A 6,852-nucleotide genomic window follows, 5' to 3' on the forward strand; every position below is an offset into this window, starting at 1 on the left:
GGCAAAATGAGGGAATCCCAAAGTGTGCAAATAATGTAGTAAAACATTGTATTGTTTGCTTGATGTACAATCCGGGAAAGGGAACCCCAACTCCAGCAGGTCATTTTGCTCCTCCAACATATCCATTTGAGGTGTTGCAGATCGATTATATTCACATGGAACGATGCAACAACCTCAAATATGTTCTGGTGGTAGTATGTGCTTTTTCTAGATGGGTAGAAGCCTACCCTCTGAAGGACAATACTGCTTTATCAACTGCCAAAATACTTTTGAAAGAATTCTTCCCTAGGTTTGGTTTGCCGCGCATTGTCTGGAGTGACAATGGGAGCGAATTTGTGGGTCAAGTCATGCAAAAAGTTTGTGCAGGTCTTGGCATAAAACAGAAGTTCCACGCGGCGAATCACCCACAGTCGGCTGGTTTAGTAGAATGCTACAATGGAACCTTGAAGCTTAAAATTGCTAAGGTGCAAGCTAGCACAGGACTTAATTGGCCTGATGCTTTACCATTGGCTCTTCTGTCCACCAGAACAGCAGTACACTCTCGTTTGGGGCTTAGCCCTTACGAAGTGATATTTGGTCGCCCAGCTAATGTATGGGGAGTTCCTCGCCCTAAGAAATACTCAGACTTGCCATACCCGATGTTGATTGACTACTTGCATGACCTTACAACTAAATTGCGTGTTCTTCATCAACAGGTTCAGAGTGCTCTACCAGAGGCTTCTACAGACCCAGGTCATTCCATCCGACCAGGTGACTGGGTCTGCACGAAAAATTTCCAGCGACAGAGAAATTTGGAGCCCAGATGGAGAGAGCCACGCCTGGTTCTTTTGACCACAAGAACAGCAGTTAAAGTCGAAGGAAAGAAAAACTGGGTGCATGCCTTGCACTGCAAGAAAGTGCCTTTGCCCTTGCCTTTCGATCAGTGGGTCCGTAGAGGCATCAGTGACTCTGAAAGTGAGAAAGTTCCGCAATTTGTACCATTCAGTGATGCGCGTCTAATTGGAACACTTTCTGAGAAAGAGGACGACGACATCCTTCAAGAAGCAATACCATCGCATCGACGCTTGAACACGACAAATCCAGGAACATTGTTTCAAAACCAGACTGCCTCTGGACAGGAACGCTATAATTTGAGACCAAGACCAAAGAACTTGTAACTTTCTCTCCTATGTAGTACTCTATCCCGGTTGCAGGGTCACGGTAGGAGTCTTAGTTACGACCTGAGTAAGTGGCAATAGGCCTGCAGGACCTCACAGTGTCATAGGACGGTAGATAATCGTGACTACAGTGATTGAGGAAGATTGCCGTGAGCATCCACTTAGAAAGATGAAGGCTACATTAGATAAAAGAGAAAGTAAAAATGTAAAGAATAATTGTAAAGAAATATATAGTCGTTGTAGTATTGCTCTTTGCGTCATTATATTGTCGTGTATTCTTTTGGCATCTGTAAACTGGATCATTATTACTCTGCAGCAAAAAGTTGTCTCTTCTCCTACCTCTACATCTTCTTCTACTATCTCTCCGCACCTATTCCACACTCTTCCCCAGCATGAACTCATCAGAAGAACTGAATACTTTAACAATTCCTTCGTCCAGTTGTTACATCAACATCAGTTAGTGATCAATACAACTGACTGTTGGGTGTGTGGACTCATACCACATACGGTAGAAAAAGGAATGCCATATTTAGTTCTTCCATTCTCCTATGAAGGTTCCGCTTGGGCTTATTTTGTCATTTTCAATAATGCATATCAAAGTAAAATTAAACAACCTGTCAGTTCACATAGTGTTGGTTCAGATTTCAGTCATAGTTTATTGATAAAGGGAATGGTAGCTATGGCTAAAATCATGGAAAAAAGTGAAGCTTCCATAGATGAAAGAAAAGCATATACCAATTGGAACATAACTAATTACATTTCCAGCCTCAATGATAAGATTGAGCAAGGAAAATCTCCTCCGATACGGGTCATACCCCAACAAGGAAATTTCTGTCTGCAAATAAATGGTAGAACTCCAAACACCGGACAAAGAGAAAGTTTATGTTCCCATACATATGTTTATTCAGCCCTGAATTCACCGCCGTTAGTACCATCTCAAGGTACATACTTCGTTTGCCACGATAGGGCTTATACATGGTTGCCAGCTGATTTCTCTGGTACTTGTTATATAGCCTTTCTTCTTCCCCCTACATACACCGCTCCTGCGAACCATCATAAAAATAGATATGGCAGAGGGATTGTGGATTCGAAAGACACAGCAGGACAAGAGGGAGGAGATTTCCTCAAAGGATTTCTTCCCTTCTGGGGTCCAATGGCCAACAGCAGAAATATAAGGCAATTGGTTCATGTCGTAGAAACCACCATAGACATCACTGTAGGAGCTTTAAGTAACATTACAGCTGAACTACAGGCTGATCGTCTTATGACCTTGCAGAACCGTGTTGCCTTAGACTTTGTTCTTGCGGACCGTGGTGGAGTATGCAAATTGATCGGATCAAGTTGCTGTATTTTCATACCTAATGACGCTCCGACAGTATACCAAGCTATCTCTAAGTTACACATAATCTCCGAGTCGATTCATCAGGACGAAGGAGATTGGTCCTTTTCAGAGTGGTTTTGGGATTACTGTCCAAATGGGGTTGGAAGGTATTGACATTCTTTGGAGTAATTTTAGCTTTTATATTCTCTTGTTGTCTTTGTATGCACTGCGGTCCTGCCGTCTGCAACCTATGTGCTACTGCATGTATTCTCAAACCCAAGTCACAAAGAGCAGAGAATATCAAAATGATGGTACAGCAACAGCTTGATGACCTCATGGCCATAGACATCGACTCAGATTAACATGAGTTTGTGTATCTTGCCTGAGTTCTGGCAAAAGGAGGGTCTGAGGAAATTCGATTTTTAATACGATCGTATCGACCCGCCATTTTGTGGCCCGCCGCCATTTTATGTTGCCTTCACTCAGGCAGCACAGCGAACGAAGTCCATTCTGCCTTTTCTGCTTATTCTGCAACATGGTGTTCAAAACAGTCTTCTGCCTCTATCTTTACAAGACTGGTATTAAGGTCTGACCGAGTACACTAATCCCTGTCTGGTTTTCTAATCCTTGTTTCAACTATCTGTAGGCTCACACTATTCTCCGCCGATCTTATCTTATCGTCTGGCCTTCGCTGTCCTTTGCTAGTATTCTCTCATTTCACAACTGTCCTCCAAACGCACACAAACTTATCGCACCACATGCAACTTCGTTGTGGATCGGTTAATGAATTAGTTCAAGGGAGGGGTGACAAACACAGCTGGAGGGGAGGCAACCTTAAGTCACTTGATACTTTGTTCTGTCTTGTTTTCCGACATTTCTATTGGCTCTGTTCTATCTTTACATCATTCTTACTGGCTCCTTTCTATGTGTTCTGGGAGTGTATGTAGTTAATAAATGTTTTTATACGGTATATAAGATTGTGCGCCACAAAGTAAAGTGGCAGTCTCCTGAGAACATACCTTGTGTACTTCTTGGACAACTGTACTAGCTGCAGCTAATAAAATCTGATCTTTTACGCCTGACAGAGTGTCCCGTGTCTCTGTTAGTTGAGGCAGGTGAATCCAAGGAGATTTTAGGCGTACCCTGCGCCGCCAGGCCCAAAAGGTTCTGGTTCTTCACTAGTAGCCAAACTCTATAGAGGTAACTTAAAACCTTAAACAGATATGTTCTGCAAGATTTAAAAACATTAGCTGATGCATGGAAAGTTTATGTTCCTACATCTATACACCAACATGCATCAGCCATTGCTATGTGCTCATCTAAGTCAATGACTTTGGTCATGATAGTTTAACCATAAAGTAAGTCACAACCTAAGCTCTCCCTACTCTATGATAAGGGGGAAATGAAGTGTAAATTAACTAAGTAACGGAAACGATGAGGAAAAAAAAAAATCTCTTGTTTGATTGTCCCTCATTTTTCCATTATCATCAAGTCAGGAAGGCCTGGGTTATGGGCTTGAACCGCACAGGCCTCCACAATGGTGTTCAATCATAAAAATAGGACAAAGAAGGAGCAGAAAGCTTTGAGTGATTATTTGCTAAAGCTTTGAAGTAAGTCTGAGTATATGCAACGGAAACTAAAAGTCATGTACTGTATATTAACCTCCTAATTACATTACCTCCTTATACTTACATTTCTTGCACTTATGACATATTTTGTAAAGGTGTTTAACAAAAGAAGATGTGTACCCCACAAGCTTGAACCATATCAGAAATCATTCGTAGTGGAAGAAAGGACCAACATTTCAACACTGCAAAATAGTTGTGTGATTCGAGGCAGAAGACCAAACTTGAGCTAGGAATCTTTTCTACCTCCGTAGGACTCAGAGTACTTCACCACGAACTTCTTTTGAGATAAGTGTTAAAAAGAGTTGGCTCAGTCACTGACATGTAACAAAAGCATTTCCTAGAAACCAAATGCATGTAAACTATAATTAAAACATATCTTAGTGCCTCCAGTATTGGCAATTTTCAGCTCTCACAGAAACCCATCAGCACCTGCTCTACAGCTAAGGATGTGCCAATTAACTAGAAGACTATGGGCCAGATGTATCATCACGGCCCTTTGCGATTCGGTAATAGCGATTTTTAAGAAATCGCTATTACCGACTCGCAAAGTGCCATGTATCACATTTGCGATTCGGTAATAGCGATTTCTTAATAATCGCAAATGCTATTACCGAATCGCAAATTGCGATACCGGCCCCATTCGCAGCTATTGGCACATAGCTGCAAATTTTTTGCATTTCCAAAATTGCGATTTCTGAACCAGAAATCGCAATTTTGGAAGTGCAAATCCCCAGGGTGCTGGAGGCCTATGGCCCCCTCTGCTGCACCCCAAAAATGTTTTGGGGGGCATGTAAGGTGCACACATGCCAAAAGGGCATGTGTGCTTTACATGTTCAATTTAAAAATGCATTTTAAATACATTTTTAAATTTTGCACAAGGTTACCACCTGGTTGCAGTCCATGGTATTATGCATGTGCAAAATGCCATTCTGCGAAAAATCGCAATTTGCGATTTTTTGTAGCATCGCCTTGTGATGTGGATTTTGCGAATCGCAAATTGCGATTCGCAAAACCCAGGTCGCAACTCAAGAAACTATTTTAGTGATTTCTGCTTTGTGGTCTGCGAATGCCTTTCATGCATTGCAGACCACTGTTTTGCACTCGCAAACGGCCGAATTTTGCGATTCGCACTGTTTGCAAGTGCAAAACTTTTTCATACATCTGGCCCTATGTCAATTATGTATTTTCTGTTTGTGATGCAACATTCCTGGACAATCATGTCCTTGGCCCTGAATACTAAAATGTCCACATCCCCAATAGTGGTTAGTTCAAAATATTTTTTAATTTAAAATATTTACCAAGCTGTATACACCAGGCATTTGATTGGACAATAAACGACGCCATAATAACTGTATTTAATTGTACTTATTAGCACATTATTTTCCTGTGGAAGGCAGTCACAAGAGTACCTTGCTGAGTTCTAATTCAAAGTGCTAATTTGGCCACCATTTGAAGGCAGGCGTTATTTCTTCCTGGACAGCATTATCCATACTGAGTCATGCAATAGATACCACCGTACCAGGTGGCCATTACCATCTCACCAGTATGCAGTCCCCACTCTCTACGCAGTAGAACTGTAAGGGCTTCAAATCATTTTCTAGTTCAATCTCAACACCTTTCATTTTCATACTTCCGTAAGACAGGGTCTTTGTTTCCCCCAGCCTTCAACCAGGCAGTCCCAAACGTCTTACGGTAGTCAAGCTCAGCTCCCTTTCTCTCTTCTGGTAGAATCTCTGTCTTGTTTAGGAACTTGAGACCACCTATCTTTGCAATTATGAACTGCCTGGCGGTTTCTAAATTTGTTTCTGCTTCTAGCACAGGGTTATTCTGACAGCTCAGCGAATGTAAAGATTTGACTTTATCTAGTTCATTTATGAACGACCAATGGGAAATGTTATTGTTATCAACTGATAGTTGCTTCAATGAAGAAAACATGACACTTTTGCTTCCAAACCCAATGTCAGAGAAGCAAACAGAGGAAACTCCTGTGTTGATGAGAATTAGCTTTTTTAGTTCAGGTAGGTTTGCGAGCTCAGATAACTGATTCCCATCTAATAATTTATTATTAAAAATGTCCAACAGTTTCAAAGACTGCAAAACGCTAATGGGTCTCGCTAAGACTCTCTAAGACTGTAATATCGTTAGAAACTAGATGCAACTCCTCGAGTGCTGGCCACATTGGTGCACAATGAAGCACATTTGCCCATGTCATTTTTGCGTGGCTGAGCGATAGCTCGCCTACAAGGGAGCAATGCAGGTGATCGATTGTTTCAAGTTCCCATCCAACATTATCCAACATGGGAGCCATGGTGATATCTACTAAGTGGCTCACTGTGACCCCATAGACTCTATGCAAATTACCTGTGTTTTGGCTGCATATAGTTTAGTCCCTGAGTATCCCCCAAATTTTATGTCAAGACCGGAGGCTCTATTATGCGTTCTTTTCTTACTTTAATTCAAACAGCAGCAGTCAAGAAAACTACAACTCCCAGGAAGGTTAGACAACAACTAACCAATGGGAGCGAAACCATAACATGAACTGGACCAATAGGAAAGGCCCATAAACCATAGAGAGCACACTTGACTGCAAGCAGCCCTCTTTTCTTGCTGCTCGCAGTCAAGATAAGTACTCTCATGCGTTTCTCTTGTTTTCTTTGTTCTCATATTTAAGGTTTTTAAAAGCTCTATTATATTTATCAATGCTTAAACACTGTTTTATATACAGCCTGTGGTTTACCGCTTCGCG

At 41.6% G+C, this 6,852-nt stretch overlaps 1 pseudogene; it reads right to left on the reverse strand.

Moving 5' to 3' along the window:
- Positions 1-5,482: 5,482 nt before the first annotated feature.
- On the reverse strand, positions 5,483-6,414 carry LOC138301479 (tubulin-specific chaperone E-like; annotated as a pseudogene).
- Between the last annotated feature and the right edge of the window lie 438 nt (positions 6,415-6,852).

This window comes from Pleurodeles waltl, chromosome 6, assembly GCF_031143425.1.
Source record: "Pleurodeles waltl isolate 20211129_DDA chromosome 6, aPleWal1.hap1.20221129, whole genome shotgun sequence".
Classification (NCBI taxonomy): Eukaryota; Metazoa; Chordata; class Amphibia; order Caudata; family Salamandridae; genus Pleurodeles; species Pleurodeles waltl.